Source organism: Girardinichthys multiradiatus, chromosome 2, assembly GCF_021462225.1.
Source record: "Girardinichthys multiradiatus isolate DD_20200921_A chromosome 2, DD_fGirMul_XY1, whole genome shotgun sequence".
In the NCBI taxonomy this organism is placed as follows: domain Eukaryota; kingdom Metazoa; phylum Chordata; class Actinopteri; order Cyprinodontiformes; family Goodeidae; genus Girardinichthys; species Girardinichthys multiradiatus.
The window spans coordinates 43,184,179-43,205,790 of NC_061795.1; the positions used below are offsets into that span (position 1 = coordinate 43,184,179).

A 21,612-nucleotide genomic window follows, 5' to 3' on the forward strand; every position below is an offset into this window, starting at 1 on the left:
TTTGAAGTTGAGATAACACTGTCATGTTGTGGTATAAATACTGTGTGTAAATGTTGATCGGGGCTCTGTTTCACTGACTAACCTCAGTGTCAGGGTCTTCAAACGCTGAATGCCTTTGAATAAAACTTATTGAGACAATGTCCGGATTTTCTCTTGTTATGAGTCAACTTCTACCCACTTTGATAAGAAAATTCCACAACACAGACATCTTCATTTGTGGGGCGTGCCGAATCACCACTCTCCCCAGAGTGGTTTTGTGACCCAGTGGGATCTGCGTGAAGAAAAACCAAGGGAATGTACCTGCCTGTGGGACGGTTCATTTCTTAAGTACTGTGACTCTTGTGGAGCCCAGACAAGATCAGGAAGGCTGATGCAGGTGGTTCAGGCAGAGGGGTGGCAAATAAAGCGATTTTATGACCCACTCAGATCCTTTAAACTGCATCCTGCTGAAGGAAGGCCTGCACCGTATAGACAGGCCACCCAGGACCAAGACAGTGTGGTATTAATAGCTCAACCATCAGCTCCTCCACTTTATGAAGGGTTATGTGGAACCGAAGGATGGGGTCACCTGAATGATGGCCTGGATGGGGGACCAACAGATCTGCTGACAGCATCGATCAGGGAGTCCTGGCTATATGATCCAGCCTCTGGCCAGGTAAGCCGCCCACCTTTAAACACCACACAGTATCCCCTGGTGTTCCGAGTGTATAGAGACCAGGGTCCAGAGGGTGTCGGCACTGCACTGGAACAACCTCCTGACAATGAAGAACAACAGGCGCAGCCAAGTGGATGGTTTGGGCCCTGGGAATTGACAACCTCGGGACAGTTAATATTAGAAGTTGTTGCAAATCCAGACCTCCCCTTGGAGGACTTGCCCGACACTCCCAAGGAAAGGGGTGCTCGGAATACAGGGCTATACTATTTCACCACCAGTTTAGATGCCTGGGGCAGCCAGGGAGCCAGGCCCAAAGAGAAGGTGGGAGAGTTCATAGTAACCTTTGAAAACTGGCATCATAGAGCAGCAGATCTGCAAAAACCTGACCATGCTGGAAAAGGCCAAACCTTGCCATGGGATGTAAGTAACGTTTTCCTCTCAAATCGCACAATGTCCTGGCCTGGCAAAAAAGGGCGTTACCCGCTGGACACTCAAGTTATACTCTCACCAGAAGGGCCTGAAAACCTGCCATGGATATTCAATACAGTCCACCTTGAAGTGAAAGGAGCAGTTCTGGGAATAAGATCGGGACCACATTATCAAGAACCATTACAAGGCATGTATTATGAAGTTTCAATGGCCGGAGCTGTAATTTGGGCCACATCACCTTCTATGTCAAGAGAAGTCAAGAGAAAAGAGTGCCAACCTGGTAGATATGTCTTCAACAACACCCAATTACCCATTTAGGTGAAAGAAAGCCCGGTCTACCCTAACCCTCCACATCCACACTTTACCATTCCGGCTCGGCCTAAAGATTCACAGCCACCCGCTGTACACGTCAATCTGTATCCTGTCAGAAGTAGGGTTGGCTTACGAGACCTACAGACAAAGGCGGGCCGTAGACGGATATAACCTTGCAGGACCACAAATACAACCTGACTACTGGATAGTCTACCAGTGGACATGGGTGTGGAAGGGGTTGGAACCTGGATTGCCTTACCCATCACCTATTTATCAAACCCTGCTCAAAGGACGAGTAGACAGAACTGAAGAAGCAGATCAACTGGAATTAGCAAGCTATTCCCGAGGATAACCATGCCAGAGACTTATTCGGATATGATTCCTCTCAGTTATTTGGCTACTTTTAACGCCCAAGATGAATAATAATAATAATAATTGATACTTTATTGATCCCCAAGGGGAAATTAGACCCTCTACATTTAACCCATCCCTTATAAGCAGCAGTGGGCTGCTGCTGTGCAGCACCCAGGGAGCATTCTGGGGCTAAGGGTCTTGCTCAGGGACCCAGAGTGGCAATCTGTGGAATACGAACCCGGCCCCTTGTGTCCCCTCCGGAACACAAACCTCCTGCTCTAACCACTAGGCCACCACTCCCTCCCGACAACCCTGACAACTCAAGTCCCTCTACTCGACCCAAGCTATGGAAACAGATAAAAATTACGGATAAACCGTCTTGTTTAAAGACTTTTCTTAGGCTTTTTGCTTTGCTTATAGGCATTATTCTTTTGTTAATTATACTTTACCAAGCCGGAGTGGGTCCATGGTACTTAACCCATGTCAAGGTTGCTCATGGTCCTTCAAAATATGCCAACCAAACTTGCTGGAACACAACCTCTCTGAACGTCTTTTTGGCTTGGACAGAATACCCTCCCCTAAAGAACCAGTCAGTGTTCTTTTGTGAAAGCCAAGAAACCAATTTCACCAGACTATAGAAGATTATACAGAGAAACCCAACATGGATAAACGACTCCACGACCCAAGAACTTGTCAATCGCACCTGGTCAATCTCCAACCTTGAACTCACTGATGAAGGAGTAATAATATGGGTAAGAATCCGGCACCGACTCATCCACCGTACAATTCACTGCAATTGTCACAGTTACTGGGAGCCTGAAGTTATCCACAAGGCTCCTTCAAGAGTTGTGACTTGCCCAGCCTGGTTTCCCCGTTGGGAATTTTGGGGAAAATACCAGTTAAATTGTGACGAGAATGTGTCCACTAAACCAGACGCATCCCAGCACACCAGCAACCACACCGACTGGGGCCTTGTCATCCCTGCAAGAGGATCCAACACCGCAGCTCAGAATCGCACCCGCCTTCCTGACACTCCTCGGCCTAAAAACACTTCATCAACCAGAAACCGTACAAGTTTCCCGTTGGCTTTTTGGAATCAAGAAGTCCTGCAGGAATATATTAATACCAAGCTCAGACATCTGCCCAGCTGTTTTTGGAACATATTCACTCGATGCCGCACTCAGAACTATCTGCCCTTAGCCCCTCTTTACACTCATCGAGTCTACCTCTCCTTCATAACCTCCTGGTCGAGAACTATCTGGACTGAACATGAAGAATGGCTGAATACAAGGACCTTATTATGCAGATATGTACGTCCAAAAACTACCTAAGCCAGATGAACTATTGAATGTAATGGCAGGAAAGTTTCACAAAATTGACCAGTGTGTGGCACAACAAGTTTTTGACAGTCTTAACAACTCTGTGTGGTCAAGCAATGGAGCTTCCCCCCGATGTGACCTGTGGCAAGCTGACATTTCAGTCATGTCAATATGGCGATATGACTGCTCCGTCCTAAATAAATTCAAAACAGCAAAGATGCTCCTGCAGGCCTGGGCAGAAATACGCAGCAGAGATTGGTCCCGAACCTGGTGGGAATTGCAGGAGTATGAAGTTAAAGAATGGGTTATTCCCTGTTTGTCTCAGACTGATAACTACTGGGTTCAATACTGATATTTAGCAATGATTTACTCCAAAGAGCGAGACATTTGGCCGCAACCCTTCTATTGGCCGGAAAGATTTGTTCACCCAAGACCCGGGCGTATGTAGTGTAACACTGCCCATACTCAGTGCATCATAGGCCTTGCCCACAGACCCTGCCAAGAGTTCACAGGCTTGACTGAATTATGCCAATCCCATTATGATAATGAGTACAACACCTATGCACATGAAGTTGTGTGGAAGAAAATTGGAGGAGTGTGGAGAAGACCTCTCGGTGGAGGCTCGACCTGGGACACAATCTTAGGCATAGAAAAAGCATCATGGATGTTATTGTGCCTTTCATTCCCGATTCAGTAATTGCTCTTATTATGCAGATATGTACGTCCAAAAACTACCTAAGCCAGATGAACTATTGAATGTAATGGCAGGAAAGTTTCACAAAATTGACCAGTGTGTGGCACAACAAGTTTTTGACAGTCTTAACAACTCTGTGTGGTCAAGCAATGGAGCTTCCCCCCGATGTGACCTGTGGCAAGCTGACATTTCAGTCATGTCAATATGGCGATATGACTGCTCCGTCCTAAATAAAATCAAAACAGCAAAGATGCTCCTGCAGGCCTGGGCAGAAATACGCAGCAGAGATTGGTCCCGAACCTGGTGGGAATTGCAGGAGTATGAAGTTAAAGAATGGGTTATTCCCTGTTTGTCTCAGACTGATAACTACTGGGTTCAATACCGATATTTAGCAATGATTTACTCCAAAGAGCGAGACATTTGGCCGCAACCCTTCTATTGGCCGGAAAGATTTGTTCACCCAAGACCCGGGCGTATGGAGTGTAACACTGCCCATACTCAGTGCATCATAGGCCTTGCCCACAGACCCTGCCAAGAGCTCACAGGCTTGACTGAATTATGCCAATCCCATTATGATAATGAGTACAACACCTATGCACATGAAGTTGTGTGGAAGAAAATTGGAGGAGTGTGGAGAAGACCTCTCGGTGGAGGCTCGACCTGGGACACAATCTTAGGCATAGAAAAAGCATCATGGATGTTATTGTGCCTTTCATTCCCGATTCAGTAATTGCTCTGGCCGAATTGTATGCTTTTAGACAGCATTTATGCTCTGGCAGCATAGATAAGGGTTTAGACTGGGTAGGATATAATCTTTTCTACTCCAACCTCACATGTAAGCCACCTAAAGAAACCTGGAAGAATTGTGGGGAAGGAGCGTATCAGCATGCTTGTAGTTGGTATGAGATATTAGGACACTCAGTCAGCAATGTAGTTACTACAGTTGCTCAGGAAGCCGGACACATTATAGGGGAAGGGGTTTCAGTAGTTGAAGGTTGGATCGCTAATTTGTTTATGATGCTATGGCCTTATTTGCTTGCTGCTGTAGGAGTGATTATTGTAGTCATAATATGTAAAGCAAACACTATGTTTGCTTCATTTTTTAGCACGGTGTTAAGTCAAAAGAAAGGGGATTCGTTGACGAATATAACCATCCAACATGTTAAATTTGTGGTTTTTATTAATGACAACTATATTGACTATGGTATAATAAAACATTTTCTTATTATCAAAACATTACATACATACACTGGAAGAATGAGCTAAATTTGTTTTATGAGTCCTTTTTTTTTGTGAAGTCTAAAAGTGCACGTATGTTGACCTCCTTTCGCCCAGAATATTATGTTGCATATGACATATGCCCTGGCATTTGTTATATTCCGTTTGCTTTTTGTTTTTTGTACTTTTGTACAGTTAGAGCATATAATGTATACTTTATGGTACCTGTTTTGATTCTAACATGCAGGTACTAAGAAACAAAAAAAGGCCAAAAGCTAGCTTTCATTATTTGCTCTGACATGTAATAAGTTCCTGTGCCGTAACACTGAGTGACATTAAACTGAAACAGTATGTGCTCTGCAAATGACAACGTTAGCATTTTATCTTCCACCAGAAAACTTAATATTTGGAGCAGGTTTGTGACTCTTGGCAAAAACTTGCTGCAGAGTGTGGATTTCTTTCGTATGCGAGGAGATGTTTTGTAGGCGAGAAGAGGTTGTTTTGTGCTCGAGGAGGGTTTGTAAGATGTTTTATTTGTGTGAAACATGTTTAATTTGAGTGCAACATTTTGGCAGGAAATTAACTCCATATTCTTGATTTTACCTCATTGTAACTTCTGTTGCTTTGCAACCGTGACAGCATGAAGCACAGAGCTGTGAAGCCATAAAAATGGAGCCCAAAGGTTAATCTCGCTGTCTCCAATGTAAATAACTGTGCATGGTTTTTATTTACCCCTTTACATATTGCTGATGCTTTTTTTTACCATGATCTTGTTTTATTACCCTTTCATTTAATTTTCCTTCATTTATCAGCCATCTAAAATGTAAGATCAGCATTGTTGTGATCAGCTATGCTTCAGAAGTCACTCAGTCTCCCTTTATTCCTCCCACTGCCAGTCCCTCCTTGGAGAAGATTTCCAGCATTTAACTTTTGTTTTGGCCGTGTTTGTGTCTCTGGCCCTGTGCCAATGAGTTAGCTCATTCAAACAACTCATTCCACTGGTTAAACTAATTACACAACGGTTACACCCACTGAGCTTCAGCATTTAAAAAAGCAAACACATGTTGGGTTAGATTTTTCCAAATCAAACTCAACAAGTTTTGATTCTGTGACATTTCTCTGTTGTACATCCATCTGTCTGATAGTCAGTCAGCTAAATAAACAACGAAAAAAGTTTTTGCTTTTAAAAAAATATTAAGTGGACAATGCAGCCTCTCTCGCCTCAAACTTCATAGTCATTTTGTGAGCTTTCTTGATTTAACATTTACTGAGTCAGTAAATCACACTTTCCCTGTTATGTTGAGGTTCTCAGACGTATTCAAGTCATAGAAGGAGGATAGCAGGTTATTATTTACCCATCTTGGAGGCATTTGTTGAGAGCTGGACAGTGAAGCACTGTCTGCATAACAATCGAGCATTGTTCTGCTTGACATTCATTGCTGCAAGCTTCCAGGACAACTACTTGCAGATAGTGCTGTTGTGGGTTGACTGGGAAGTTGACAATGAGGGCATGAGCAGGCACCTGATTTTAAGTAGATCCTTGTTACTTCCTGTTAGTGGTTTAACACAAGCTGACGAATCTGTGCCACTAAGAGTCCTTACCATGCGAATCTTCTCAGACTTTCCAGGTATATGAATAGTATAGAATATGGGGCTAATGCTGCAAAAGATGATGCTTCATTGGATAACTTTAAATGTATTTTTTCCTAATTTATCTTGGGAACTTGCTGTCTAAACCCTGTTCACACTTTGCAATGAAACATTTCAATGTCTTTGAATTCAGACTCTTTTTACCTGGGATATAATGAAACTGCTTAATAATTGTACCTAATTTTATATAAGACAGTATAAATGCATGTCCTCCTCACAAAAAATACAAAGCACATCATAATTATAAAGAAGCTTATAATCAACCCTTAAACCAGACAATGCTGGATAAGGTAGCACACATACTAAAGATAGCTTTTTATTAGTAGAAATCACATTCAAGTACAGTTAGAGGAATTTCTTTATAATAGTAAATCTGTAAATAGGTTTTTACAAAAGTCTTTCAAATTTCCAGATGGTTCCCTGGTTTTGGTACCACAGGTTGCACTGGGGCTGCTTTTAGTGGTACTCAGAAGAAATGTTGAGATTAATTATTTGCAGAGCAACAGGAACTACAAAAAAAGAGAGAACCGCCAAGACAAACTCAAGTTGATTCCAGAGAACAAGAAGTCATCATGTCTGTTGTTCTGTTTGCCTCTGAATTCAGAACTGGGCTCTGGAAATCCTATCCAACCCACTTTAACCATGCTCCAATTCAAGGTTTGAAACCAGTAGGAATTTCTACTTGAAGAAAGCTAATTTTCTGGATGATGTTAAGAATGCTCAGCTTTTCAGTTAAAACCTTTCCCTTATAGAAGAACATCAGGGTATCTACACAGTTTATAACTAAAAACTAACTTGTTAGACCCGAAGAGCTCCGTAACTGCTGTTTGCATGACAGAGCACTGTTTGTTTTTTGCATGTTGGCGTGACCTTTTCAAGCTGATTCCAGGCAAGTGCTTCGGGATAAACCCATTGTCCCGTCTCTATGCATACTGGCTTAGATTTGGATGCAGAGAGATGGACAGAACAGGATATGAATGTACTGTGTACAGGAACCAGATGCATCCTCTTATTCTGTCCTGCAGTACTTTTTAAATACTTTTTTAAGACTAGTCACATGACCAGTCTTACTTTCTTTGTGTTTATCTACTGAGATTCCTTCAGATGCTAAATGTTTTTCCTAAATGTTGCACATGTTGCAGAGGGGAACTAATTGGACATAAATGCTACAGATCATAGTTTCTGACTTCAGTGAGTGTGAAGTATGAAGGATGCCCATATGCTTTATAGTGCATGCACTCAGTACTTGGTCTGGGCTACTTTAACATGAACCACTGCGTTAATGCAGCATGGCATGGCTGTAATCAGCCTGTGACTCTGCTGAGGTTTGATGGAAGCCCATGATTTTACAATATTATTCTCCTCGACTATATTTTTTCCTCTGGTGTCTCTCATCTTTCTCTGGACAAAGTTGGGGAAAGCATGAAGTGTTTTAAAACCTCCTGACAGATGGCTGCTCTGACTTTGGACTTGATAAACCCAGTGGACCAACACCAGCAAATGACATGACTCATTCATCAATGAATGTAGAAACTTCACAATGGATCTCAAAGCAGCCAGGCTCCGGAGTGTTTTTTTCCCAATGAAATGCAAAATTGACTTCCATCTAAAGAGAGGACTTTGAGAAACTGAGCAACAGTCAAGTTATTTGCTTCACAATCCTGTTGAGGCTGCAGTTATCCATGCTAATTGTGCCACTTTTTCTATCATGCTTTCAGTTAATTTACAGTATATACATTACACTGCTTCATTTACCTGTGTCAAAAGTGATCTGTATAACGTGGACAATGCTGAATATGACAGTTTAATCATAATGATGTTGCTAAAGGTGTACCATGCTATACACATGCTGGCTGACAACAAAGCATCTGGGTTGGAAAACATTACAGAAGAACATTTGCTTGTGCAAAGCTTGCTCCCCTCCTCGTTCTCTGCTTCACAGGTTTTACGTGCCATGGGTTGTTTGCACAGTTGACGTTGTCTGTCCTGCTACTTCCAGACATCAAGGATAAAGCAGGTAAAGTGGGTAGTTGGAAAAACTACATTGCGACCTTTGCTAGCATTATGTCAAAGGGTTAACACAATGTCTGTCAGCATTTATCTCAGGTCTTCATCAATGATCACCCTGTTGAACTAGTCCATGAATTCAAATATCTCTGAACCTTTATTGATAGCACTATATGGCTTATATTTTTTTTAAACTAAGCACGTGCATTTTGGACACACTTTATACAAATCTTATTGAATCTTAACATGTTTACCTAGTATAGATACTTGGGAGTGAAGGACAAAAACAGACTGTCTAGAATCGTCAGCATGGCCAATAAGGTTGCTGGCACTAAGCAAAGGATGCTGGGAGATTTGTACAAAAGACAAACAAAACAAAAGGCCCAACAAATTGTGGGTGACCCAGGTTTGGGTAATTTGGGAAAAGCTCCCCTCTGGAAGGAGATTTAGAGCAGTTAGAGCAACCAAGAACATCTATAAGAAATCTTTCCTACCAACCGCAGTAATGTTAACTTGTGATCTTATGGTGCTTTGTAAATTAGTGTGATTAGTTTTCTTTTATGTTTCTTTTATGTTTTTGTGTTTTTGTTTCACTTAACCCCCATGTGAGACCAAAGAGAAATTTCCACACACGTGGACAATAAAAATTAACTTAACTTCAAATAATCTTGCAAATAATCTTGCAATTTAGAATAAATGATTTGATCAACTCTAAGAATGGGCGAATCTACAGGGGCTGCAGTTTCACTGACGGCTCTATATGATCAATATCACGGCAATGAGGCACAATTAAACCACGTTACGTCCGTTCGGTCAGATAGGGAAAAGAACACATTGGCTGCAATGAGACTAAGATTTCTAAATATAACTGCTGGTGTGACCTGTCAATGAGATCATTTCTGGTTTCATATTGTTATAGACTTGTGGTAATAAATAGGCTATTTTCTTCAAAGCTTGATGCTTGCACTTTGCTGATCACAATGAAAATGGAATTTAAAAGTGGAGACATTTGTAGTTTCTTTGGCAACAATGTGAGGGATGAGAAGGAAGAATAGGAACATTAAAAATGTCAAATTCTGGTACTAAAAGACAATAGTGATTCTGAAATATGTAATATTCCACTCAAAAAAGGTATTACTTATCTCGGTTTAAAATTTATCCAAACATTCGCCCAGTGTTCGAAGCCATTAATTCTGAGTTCAACTGTTGGTCTGCGAGAGATTTATCCATATATGGCAGAGTTCTGCTAAGCAACACAGAGGGAATATCAAGAGCAGCATATGTTTTCTCATGTTTAGATATCCCCAAATCCATTTGTTCCCAACTTGATAAAATTCTTTTCAAACTCATCTGGAAGAATAGGCCCGATAAGGTAAAAAGATCTGTTCTCTCAAACCCTTTAGCTGAAGGAGGTATGAAGGTTCTGACTTTTTCATCACTTAACCAACTTTTCATCTCACAACTGTATTCTCTGGAACATCTATGTAGTACACAAAAACAAAACACTTTTTCTACAGAAATGGTTTATAAATAATCTTAACAGTGAATATTTCCTAACAGCCTTCTCCAAGTCCACAAAGCACATGTAGACTGGTTGGGCGAACTCCCATGCACCCTCCAGGACCCTGCTGAGGGTGTAGAGCTGGTCCAGGGTTCCCAGGCCAGGATAAAAACCACACCGCTCTTCCTGAAGGGTTCAACGGACCCTCCTCTCCAGAACCCCCGAATAGACCTTACCAGGGACGCTTAAGAGTGTGACTCCCCTATAGTTGGAACACACTCTACGGTCCCCATTTTTGAATAGGGGGACCACGACCTCGGTCTGCCAATCCAGTGGAACTGTCCCCGATGTCCATGCGATGCTGCACAGTCGTATTAAGAAACACAACCCTACAACATCCAGAGCCTTAAGGAACTCCAGGCGACTCTCATCCACCCCCAGGGCCTTACAACCGAGGAGCTTTTTAATCACCTCGGTGACCTCAACACCAGAGATTGGAGAGCCCGCCCCAAGGTCCCCAGGCTCCGCTTCCTTAGTGGAAGATGTGCTGGTGGTATTGAAGAGATCTTCGAAGTACTCCGCCCACCAACCCACAACGTCCCGAGATGAGTTCAACAGCACACCCTACCCACGTTAAACAGATGACATGACAACAAAGTCGACCATCAAATTGCGGCCTAGGTTGTCCTGGTGCCAAGAGCTAATATGGACACGCTTATGCTTGAACATGGTGTTAGCTATGAATAATCCATGATGAGTACAGAAGTCGAATAACAAAACACCACTTGGGTTCGGAACGGGAGGGCCATTCCTCCCAACCACACCCCTTCAGGTCTCACTGTCATTGCCAATACATTGAAGTCCCCCAGCAGAACAAGGGCGTCCCCCGGAGGGGCGCTCTCCGACACCCCCTCCAAGGACTCCAAAAAGGGTGGGTAGTCTGAACTGCTGTTTGGTGCATAAGCACAAACAACAGTCAGAACCCGTCCCCCCACCCATAGGTGGAGGGAGGCTACCCTCTCATTTACCGGGGAGAAACCCCAACGTACAGGCGCCAAGATGGGGGCAACAAATATGCCCACCCCAGCTCGGTGCCTCTCACCAAGGGCAACTCCAAAGTGGAACAGTGTCCAACCCGTCTCAAGGAGACTAGTTCCAGAACCGTGCGTCAAGGTGAGCCCGACTAATTCTAGCCAGAACCTCTCTACCTCGCACACCAACTCAGGCTCCTTCCCCACCAGAAGGTGAGATTCCACGTCCCAAGAGCCGGCTTCTGCAGCCGAGCATCAGACCGCCAAGGTCTCCGCCTTCGGCTGCCACCCATATCACATTGCACCCGACCCCTTTGGCCCCTCCCACAGGTGGTGAGCCCATTAGAAGGGGGACCCAGGTTTCCTCTTCAGGCTGTGCCCGGCCGGGCTCCATGGGCGAAAGCCCGGCCCTACCAGGCGCTTGCCAGCATGCCCCACCTCCAGGCCTGGCTCCAGAGTGGGGCCCCAGTGACCTACGTCCGAGCGAGGGAACACTTTTTCCATTTATGGTAATCATCATAAGGGGTCTGTGGGTAGCCCTTTGTCTGATCCCTCACCTAGGATGTGATTATCTTGGGTGACCCTACCAGGGGAATAAAGCCCGTGACAACATTGCTCCTAGGATCATTGAGATACTCAAATCCCTCCACCACGGTAAGGTGGCAGCCCAGGGAGGGGGTTTTAGCAAAATATCTACACAAAATGATTTGGTAAAAAACCATACCCTCCTTTCATAAATTCAAAATGACATATTGGAACACCATTGAAAAACACCATTGAAGGAACAATAAATTAACCAAAATAATCAAATTACTTAATAATTTAAACCTAAATGTAGCAGACCTCTAGCCATAGTTTGTTATGTTGTTTTATTTATTGTCTTTGTGTATCTTGTATTACCTTTCTAGATCTGTTTTTGTTAAATTGAGTAATTGAGTTTCAATTGTGTCTGTTTGTCTAAATTGTATGTGTTTCCATAACTGTCAGTAAAGATTGTTTAAAAGTAAAAAAAAAAAAAAAAAGAGATTTGAAGAAGGAAGAACAATAGAAAGACCAGCACGGTCACAGGTGATAGAGGCCGCTAAAAGTGCAACAGGTGAAGAAATGAGTGAAGATGAGGAAAATTATGTTGGCGTAAGTGGTAAGGATGTGAAGATTTCAGAGACAGAGACACACAGCAGTGCAGAGGAAATTGATGAAGGAGAGAAAGAAGGCACAGAGTCAGGGACTCCAGTCTATCCAGCTGGACATCCTGGTATAGATTTATTCTGGGTATTAATTCCAGTGCAGAGATATTACATGTTTAAATGAACACATCTGCACAAGTCTACAGGGGGGTTATGAAGTTGAATAGTTAAGGCTTTATAAATGTAGTCAATTTATGTTTTAATTTTATGTTATAAGAAAAGCAAATCCTTTAAGAAATGCAGTGAAAACTGTATTAGATCATTCTAACTGTCATATATTTTTTTAGATCAATGAACTTCGATGAAGAGGTCCAGCATTCCCACCTCGCCTAGACCTTTTACACCTTCTTTGTCCCCTGCATGTGTAACCCTCCTTGTTCGTTCTGATCCAGAAGGTTGAATTCACAACAGACACATTCTGGTTCTCTGTATTTATTCTAACAAGAGACAAATAAACAAGTTGATGGTTAGCAGCTCTAACAGCGTCTGCCCCACAGTAACAGACAGCAACAGAAAAAGGGGGCGCTGACTGTGATCGTATAGTGGTTTTAACATAAATTTACATCGATATTCTACATTATACTTAACACAGTTAGCAATGAATACATATATTGTGGTAAAGGAAAGAAAGTACACACAAATATTTAACATTCAAAGACTATCATACAATCGGCAACTGAATTGTTACTTTGTATAAAAAAGTAAAACACACCTAACAAGAGACAAATAAACAAGTTGGTGGTTAACAGCTCCAGCAGCTTCTGCCCCTATACATTAAATAAAATACAATAAATAACTCTAAACAAACTACAGAGTAATCAAATGAACAGTTGATAAAACAGTTAGCAGTTGTAACATTAAACACAGCTGAAATACACAACATGAATTACAATAACAGTTTAAAACATTTACAAAATATGGCAAAATCGAATATGAAACAATGTATATAATTAAATTAATCTAAAATATATGTTAAAAAATCATATTTGTTAAGAAAACACAGAGCTGATCCTAATATCTACCACCTTAACAGACAGCAACAGAAAAACGGGAAGAGCTGACTGTTACTGGTTGCTATGGTGACCACCAACTGACAAGAGTAACACAAAAAAACTTATATAGCAATAAAAGTCAGGAAAAAAATTACTTGTTGATTAAATAAAATGAATTTGAAGAATAAATAAACAAATTTTGACAAACTTCACATCAATAGTAATGTTAAAATAAAACCTTGTTACACATGTAAACTTTTCTAGATCCGCCACTGACTCTAAGGAAAACCAGTTTGGCTTTAAGACTAAACATGGCACTGACCTTATTTAAAAGAAACACTGAAACACTGATAGAGCTCATCAGTTCTTATGTGTTTTATTAATTCTTCTAATCATGTGAACCACAGCAAACTGTTTTTTAAACTTAGTCATAGAGGGGTACCTCTGGACATCGTGAGACTCCTGGCTTACTGGTATGCTCGGCAGATAAAATGGGGCAATAGTGTGACATACCCAGTTGATGTTAGCCGTGGTGTTAGGCAGGGGGGAATCCTGTCACCTGTTCTTTTTCATTTGTAAATGAAAAATCTCTGTTAGAGACTGAAAACATTCGGCACTGGATGTTTATTGGAAATCTTTTAGTGAGTCACATGCATGCAGATGATCTTGTGGTTTTTAGTCCATCAAGTGCTGGTCTTCAACAGATGTGTATGGTGTAGAGGATGATATTAAATATAATGCCAGTAAGGGTGTCGTTATAATTTCTCTAACTAAAGAGGATAAATAATCAAATTTTCCAGAATTCAAACTGTCACATAATATAATTTCAATAAAAAAAGAAATATCTTGGTAATTTTAGTACAGAAAACCTGAAAGATGATGATGATATTAGCAGGCAGGGTCGTATGTTGTACACTCATGCAAACATTCTTTCACGTAAATTCAATTATTGCTCAGACGAGGTAAAAAATCTCTCTTGTTAAAGCATATTGCACACCACTCTGCGGTGCACACTTGTGGTCAGGCTATAAAAAGACAAGCTTGAAAAGACTTCAGGTTGCCTACAACGACGCTTTGAGAGTAGGCTACTTCTGAAAAGACCCGAGACTGAATGTTTGTAACAGCAGGAGTCACCACTCTGCAAGATTTAAAACTCGTGTTTTTTATATCATCTAAACGAATCTGAGAATAGAATTATCATGACCTTATAAACCAACGGTTGAGCTCTAGACAATACTATTCTCAGCTGTGTAGACACCGCTACAGTTGTCTTCTATTAAATTTTAAGGTATTGTTTTTGATGATTGTCGCTATGTTTTTTTGTGTCGTGTGGTTGTTTCCTATCCAGCTTATTTTAGTTGTCACAATACAGTCTAGTTCAGTTTATTATTAAAACTGATGAGGTACTGGTTTTCTAAGGAAACCAAGCAGATTGCATCCAGTGAGTGAATTGCAGCTTTCACTCCACCTGGATGAGCATGATCCACAAGTACTTTTCCTTCCACTTAACTTTCCAGGATCCAGCAGTCTGAACCTGTTTTGAAATTACCTTTTATGGCTTGCCCTCCTTATACTGAGATGTACCTGTTTGTATTTCCAGTTTTATTCATATTATTATAACAGTCATAAATAATTATTTAACATCTTCTTGTTATTTCGAACCATCCACCTTTTGGTCCTCTACCGTTTTTAAGCAGTCAGAGACTAAACTTATATTTTTTCCTTACCAATTCAAAACAGCGTCAGGGTTGAACGATGTTTTATGGAGGACCGATCCTTACAAAATTAAAAATAAAAGCAGAAATACATACATTTTGTTTTTCCTTTTCCTTAGACATGCGTTTTCATCAAGAAATGTAAATGTTTTCTTGTTCCTTTTCCTTACACATGCCTGTTCTTTTTACATTTCCTTGTCTCTCTTTTTCCTTTACCGTATGCATTTCTGCTTCATTATGCTAATGAGGAGGGCTGCCTTCTTCTCTCCAGCTCCTCTACTATTGGTCAATAAACCAATCACATGGAAGGAGGAGGATCCATGTGCGGGCCGAGGGTGTGTCCCAATTCAGGGGCTGGATCCTTCCAAGTCCGTACTTGCGGGCTGATTACATCACAGCGTCAGGCGGAAGGTCTCTGAAATGCAGCCGACAAATGTGTCCTTCTTTTACCCGATTTGAAGGATGCGTTGTGAGTATCCTTCGCGGTCCATCTTTTCCCATGATTCATTGCGGGTCGAAGCGGTTTGGTCAAACAGGGGCAGCCATGGTGGACCACAGTGGCAAAAGCTGTGAGTAAACTGTGAAAAATTACACTTTCGTGACACAAATGAACTTTTACAATGTTTTTAGTGCGGGAACATAACTGTGTAGACGTGAAAAATCTGCTTGATTTATCAAGACATCGCTTAATTTCAAACGTGCTCCGACGAGTTCGGAGTTTTCCGCTCCCACCGTAGTAACTGCCGGCTTACCTTGCCAGCCCTACCGGCGGCGGGGCGAGCTAGACCCGGTAGAGATCTGACCGGATTATCGGCACTGAGCTCCTGCTGCCAGTCATCACAGTGAACGTTAAACACAAGTGATTTCTAACAGTTTATGTTAGTATTATTTTAATGTACTGTGTCATTTGTTCATGTAAGTCAATTTGACATTGCAGGTGATATTAAAGTTAACCTGAATAAATGGACGATTTTATGTAATCTTACCGCATCGCTGGAGAGTGTGATTGAGAATAAATAAGCTTTTAAATATTCATTTTTGATGAAGAAATGTGCTATATGTGTTTTTAAAAGTATATTTATAATTCAGCTAGCATTATAATTCGTGATTCCAGGTACAGTTGAAGAGAAATACACTTTCAAATGCAAGCAAATCTCAGTAAAGAAGTGAAAAGTTTGAAAGAGCTTGTTTTAGGCATTTACATAGAAATATTTTAATATGTTCTGCAAATTAAGACAAATGTAAAATTAAAAAAGACTTTTTTTACACTGATATTAAGCAAAATGGTTTTTTTTGTTGTTTAGGGACAAAGGAGCAGACGGGCCAGTTTATTAACCTCAGGGGTGAGAATGACCACCTTTTTACTGGAGCTAAAAACTCCAAGCCACCGTGGCTTGGAGGTACAATAACAACATTCTTTGCAGTCAGTTTCTGTCCAGTTTCAAAAACTCCTATCTTTCTAACTTTCATAAATATGCATCCAGTGATTAACATACTTCTTTTGGTTTTCCCTCTTTCCTTTTGCTTGTTTAGGGCAATTCTGGAGAAGATGGGCCAACAGGGGAAGGTCACCCCCCTGCAGGCTCAAAAAAAAGTGGGACAATATGAAAAAGAAATATAAAGTATGTTCAGAAGTTTATTTGTGTGTGACATGAGAATTTCTGAACATGACGTAATGTGACGTAATCAGCCCACAAGTACGCACTTGGAAGGATCAAGCCCCTGATTTGGGACACACCCTCGGCCTGCACATGGATCCTCCTCCTTCCTGTATATTGACCAATAGTAGAGGAGCTGGAGAGAAGAAGGCAGCCCTCCTCATTTGCATAATGAAGCAGAAATGCATACTGTAAAGGAAAAAGAGAGACAAGGAAATGCAAAAAGAACAAAGGCATGTGTAAGGAAAAGGAAAAAGAAAACATTTACATTTCTTGATGAAAACGCATGTCTAAGGAAAAGGAAAAACAAAATATATACATTTCTTGATGAAAATGCATGTCTAAGAAAAAGGAAAAACAAAATATATACATTTCTTGATGAAAATGCATGTCTAAGGAAAAGGAAAAACAAAATATATATATTTCTGCTTTTATTTTTAATTTTGTCAGGATCGGTCCTCCATACTGTCTGGGTCCAGGTTATATGAGGTTCTAAAGCAAACCCTGGAAACCGTGTTCTGTGGTTGCTTAGCAACTCCGGTGACACAAGCAGCAGCATTCCAGGCAGATGGAGGTTATTCGTTTTCTTACCGCCCGTTTGTGTGTATATGTGTGTGTGTGTGATGGGTAGGTGTGTGGACAGTTCTCACTCTCTTCTTACCCGCCCGTTTCGTTTCTCCCACCCATCAGCCTCCGCCCAGCCCAGTGCCCAGTCAGCCCAGCACCGCTGAGCCAACGGACACGTCTCAGAAAGCTCCGTTGTACCCAGGCGGGCCGCGGGAGTCAGTTGTCCGAGCAGCTGGTGGCCTACTGCAGGGGAGAGCGGAGGGGAGCACCGCGGGGTTTCGGGACACGGAGAACCGAGCGACGACAGTCGCTGGAAGGCAGCGAGACGGCGAAAAAACAGTTAAAGGTAAGAACTATATCTGAAGACTCTTTCTAAGTGACTTCAAACTAAATTAATAACCCTTCGCCACTTCTCCCTGTCTTCAGTTCACAGTCTTCGGTCGTTTTTTTCCGTTTAATTCGTCAGCAGACAAGGAAACACACTTACTTCTAATAATTAAATTAATCTTTCGGACCGTATTTGATCTTATTTCAATTCAATTCAAAAATACTTTATTAATCCCAAAGGGAAATTAAATTTAAATTAAATTTATCTTATTATTTAGTATCTAGTATTTTATCTTATTTATTAACCATGTTTGACCGAAGAGATAAGTTCAAGGTGCTTTATAACCTTTGGAGCCCAGCTCCAAACACGGGCAATGAATCCTTCAGGTCAGATCAATTCTGAATCAAACTTAAGTTTCACCAACCATGTTAAACACCTTACAAAAATGCATTTTATCACCTGAAGAACAATGCTAGAGTGCCACGGTTCTCCCCCAGTCCAATGCAGACATGTTGGTTCTGTCTGTGTAAGGTGTACTTGTGTTTTGACTTTTTTGCCTATTTCTTTGACCTTCCCTGTTTAGTTGCTGTTCATTAACTTGTGTTTAGATTACTTGCTTGGATTCCTCTGTGTTAAGTGTTTTAGAGATTGGACGAAAAAATGGGAATAAAAATCCTGCCGTTTGAACCAGGCATTAGATTCCCTTCTGTATTTCTCTAGTTCCCCCACTCTTCTGTGGTAATTAGCCTCCCTCCATCAGTTGCCCTGCATTCTCTCTCCCACCAGCTGCTCCCAATGTCTCCTGATTAGCTCCCATTGTTCATTGGTCCATTCTCCACCCTACTTCAGTGTTTATACCCTCTGGTTTTCATTGTTCTCCACTGGTTCCTCCTGGCTCCTACCAGTTTCCAACTGGCTCCTTGTCTGTATTCCTGCCAGTGTTTCCATGTTTAGACATTCTCTGTACGTTTTCAGCTTAATCTTATTTATCAATAAAGTAACTCTGCAACTCACAATGCTGCTACCGAGCGTTGATCTACATGTTGGTCCAAACAAAACCCAACATTATATGACATGTTCAGGCTGTTATTGCTTGATTAATGTAATGATCTGCTTTTTGGTCCTCCTAAAAGAACTTTAGCTCTACTACAGCAGTTTCAGAACTCACCCACAAGAATGCTGAAGTGGACCAGAAAGCGAGGACACATCACGCTGTTTTAAGGTCTCTGCATTGGCTACTGGTCCATTTTAGAACAGATTTTAAGGTGGTCTTACTGGTATTTTGAAACTCTTATTGGTCTTAGCCCACTGTATTTATCTCCCGTATTTTGCTCCAGTCTTACAGCCTCTCCAGGCCCCAAATGGTCTGACGGTTTCCAGGGTGACAAATGGAGCAGTTCTTTTCTTATTGTGGCCCTTAGTTATGGAAAACCCTTCTTGAAAACTGGAAAATGGGAGTTTAGATATTTTTAAAAGCAAACTGTACATCTATTCAGCCTGGCTTTTAATTGAAGTTTAAACCTCCTTGTTATCTTTTATAGTCTTTTTTTTCAGTTCTAGCAAGTTTTATGTTATCTATTTACATTTTATTGCTGTTTAAGTTGTTAATAATCATGGTACTGTTATGTTTTAAGGACATACATTGTTCTTAACTATTCTAGATTTTATTGTTACGTTTACTATGTATGGTCTTAACTTTGGTGATCTTTTTACCTTTCTCCTTATACAATATAAATGTATCGCCAGCTAATGAAATTCAGTTTTATTTCCACAGTTCTTTATTCTCTATATTTAATAAAGTTTAAATAATTGATTTATTGAAAGAATTTCAGCCACAGGGCAGTGTTCATTTGCTTATTTTCAGAGGTGTCTCATTGTTATATCGGAGCAGAAGTATCTTTGCATTTAATTATGACTGTTAACTTAACTATAAAACACTTTAATGTGTATGACAACTGCTTCATTTGTCATTTGAAAAAGTTAAATAACTGAAAGCTTTACATTTAAAACTCGTATCGCATGCAAGCCAGGAAGTTTAATTTTGGTGTCCTTCGACCAGATCACCTTCTTCCTCATATTTGCTGCATCCCCTACATGGCTTTGTTATTGTGTCTGTCACAGTGGTTATTTTCCCCTCTGTGTCTCGATTATTGTCCTTCATATGCTTGATTTTTTCCCCATGCATGGATGAAAGCTGCCAGATTTTTAAATCTTTCTTTGAAAAAACACTTTTTTTCCTTGCCATTCTTCCATAAAAGCAAGATTTATGCACAAAAAATAGATGTCTATCAAAGGACAGACAAATGTAACGTTTTTGAGATGAGTCAAGTGTTCTTGTGGGTCCCCCCTGCAGAGTTTGCTTTGGGATGCTTTATGTTGTTCGTTTTTAGTCAGATTGAAATAATTAGCTATTAAGATAACTTAAATAATGCAGTCTAAAGTTGACAACAGAACAGAAAAGTTTTGACACTTTGTGAACGTTTGGACTCCTGTTGCAGCTAAGAAAATGTAACATACAATTAAGGCCAGAATTATTCATACCCCTGGATTTAAAAATTAGTTTCTATTGGGAAATACACAGGCATCTCTTAAAAGATAGCAAGACAATGTACAGATGTATCAATTCTGATTTATTCAACAAAATTGTGATGTTAAAAGTTCCCCACACCCTTCACTATAATTAATGGAAATGCCCCTTATAATTCATGATCAGCTCCAGGTCTGATCAGATACAGGTCTTTGAGGTTGGAATGCCTCCTTGCCACCACCCTAATCTTTAGCTCCCTCCACAGAGTTTCTAATTCAGGTTTCTGGCTGGGTCACTCACAAATGTTAAAATTACAATTTTAACTCTAAACCTTTTCAGGAGTCTGAATAATTTTGGGCTTAATTAATCCATGATATGCACAGGCCTTTGACACATATGTTTTACAGAGGTTTATACTTTTTAATCATGTAATAATATTAATAATAATAATGAAACCTCACACATGAAGTATGATGGATATGATAGAAAGACATTTCATAGTTATGCTTTTTACATCCAACAAATGAATCAAAGAAAATAAAAGTCACAGTCAGTGTTCAGGTGAAATATTAATAGCCACTTTTATTAAAGGTAAAGTGAGTTTTAGCTGAGAAAAAACATTGGTTTTAGAAATGATTAGCTGAAAAACAGTAACATTAAAGCTCTTGGTCTTTGTATTTTTGAGAAGTGAATACTGGACCTCATTTTTTTATGCAGAGTAACTTAGTTTACTTTTGTTGAAGGTTGACAGTTTATCAAAGACATAATATTCTTGTTCTCAAGATACATATGCATATTTATCAGGCAATCTGGCAAAGCTGGGAGTTCTTGTTTTACCTTCCATAACATGCCTGAACTAAATAACTAATATCAAACTGATGTTGAAATTTCTACTACAGACACTTTAGATATGGAGGCGTGAGAATGAAGGAACTCATCTGTGGTGAATCGACTCTTTGAACTGTTAAAAGAAAGGAATGATTCAACAGTAAATAAACTGGAGCTCAAACTTTCCCAATTAGCTGAGCACGTTAGTAGGACGAATAAATATGGGACTCTGTAGCTGAAAACATTTATTTTTCTTTAACTTGTATTCTACAAATACCAATCCTGTTCTGTTTGAGAGGGGTCTTTCATATTTATTTAAGGGAACAATATACTTTGGAGGAATCACTGGGCTCTCATTTTGATTTTTAGAGATGTAACCTGTAATAAACCCAGGAGCAGAGGACAGAGAGTTAATGATTATTCTTTAAGAGATCACTGTCAGCTACTATGAGCCAATAGCTCCTTTTTCACCGACAGCCCCAGGATTTGAGATTTAGTGCGATGTAGAATCTCATACACACCCACTGCTGTTTTGCTTTATTTTGTTTAGTTCGATATTTTACCCTTTTGTGTAGAACTTTGCATGTTTGATTAGGTGAAGATTATTGGATCAAAGAGTTGATTGTATCAGGCTGATTGG

The 21,612-nt window shown here is 40.6% G+C and overlaps 1 protein-coding gene across 2 annotated transcripts in view; it reads left to right on the forward strand.

Moving 5' to 3' along the window:
• The first annotated feature begins 17,264 nt into the window (after nt 1-17,264).
• The window catches only part of LOC124860896 (carbohydrate sulfotransferase 6-like), a 42,670-nt gene continuing 38,322 nt past the window's right edge, over nt 17,265-21,612 (forward strand). The window contains exons 1-2 of one of the 2 annotated variants that reach the window (XM_047354499.1): nt 17,265-17,296; nt 17,413-17,635. The gene's annotated coding sequence lies outside the window, so the exon portion shown is untranslated. Of the gene's footprint in view, nt 17,323-17,412; nt 17,636-21,612 lie in introns of both variants that reach the window. The other variant, XM_047354504.1, reaches the window with a different exon arrangement.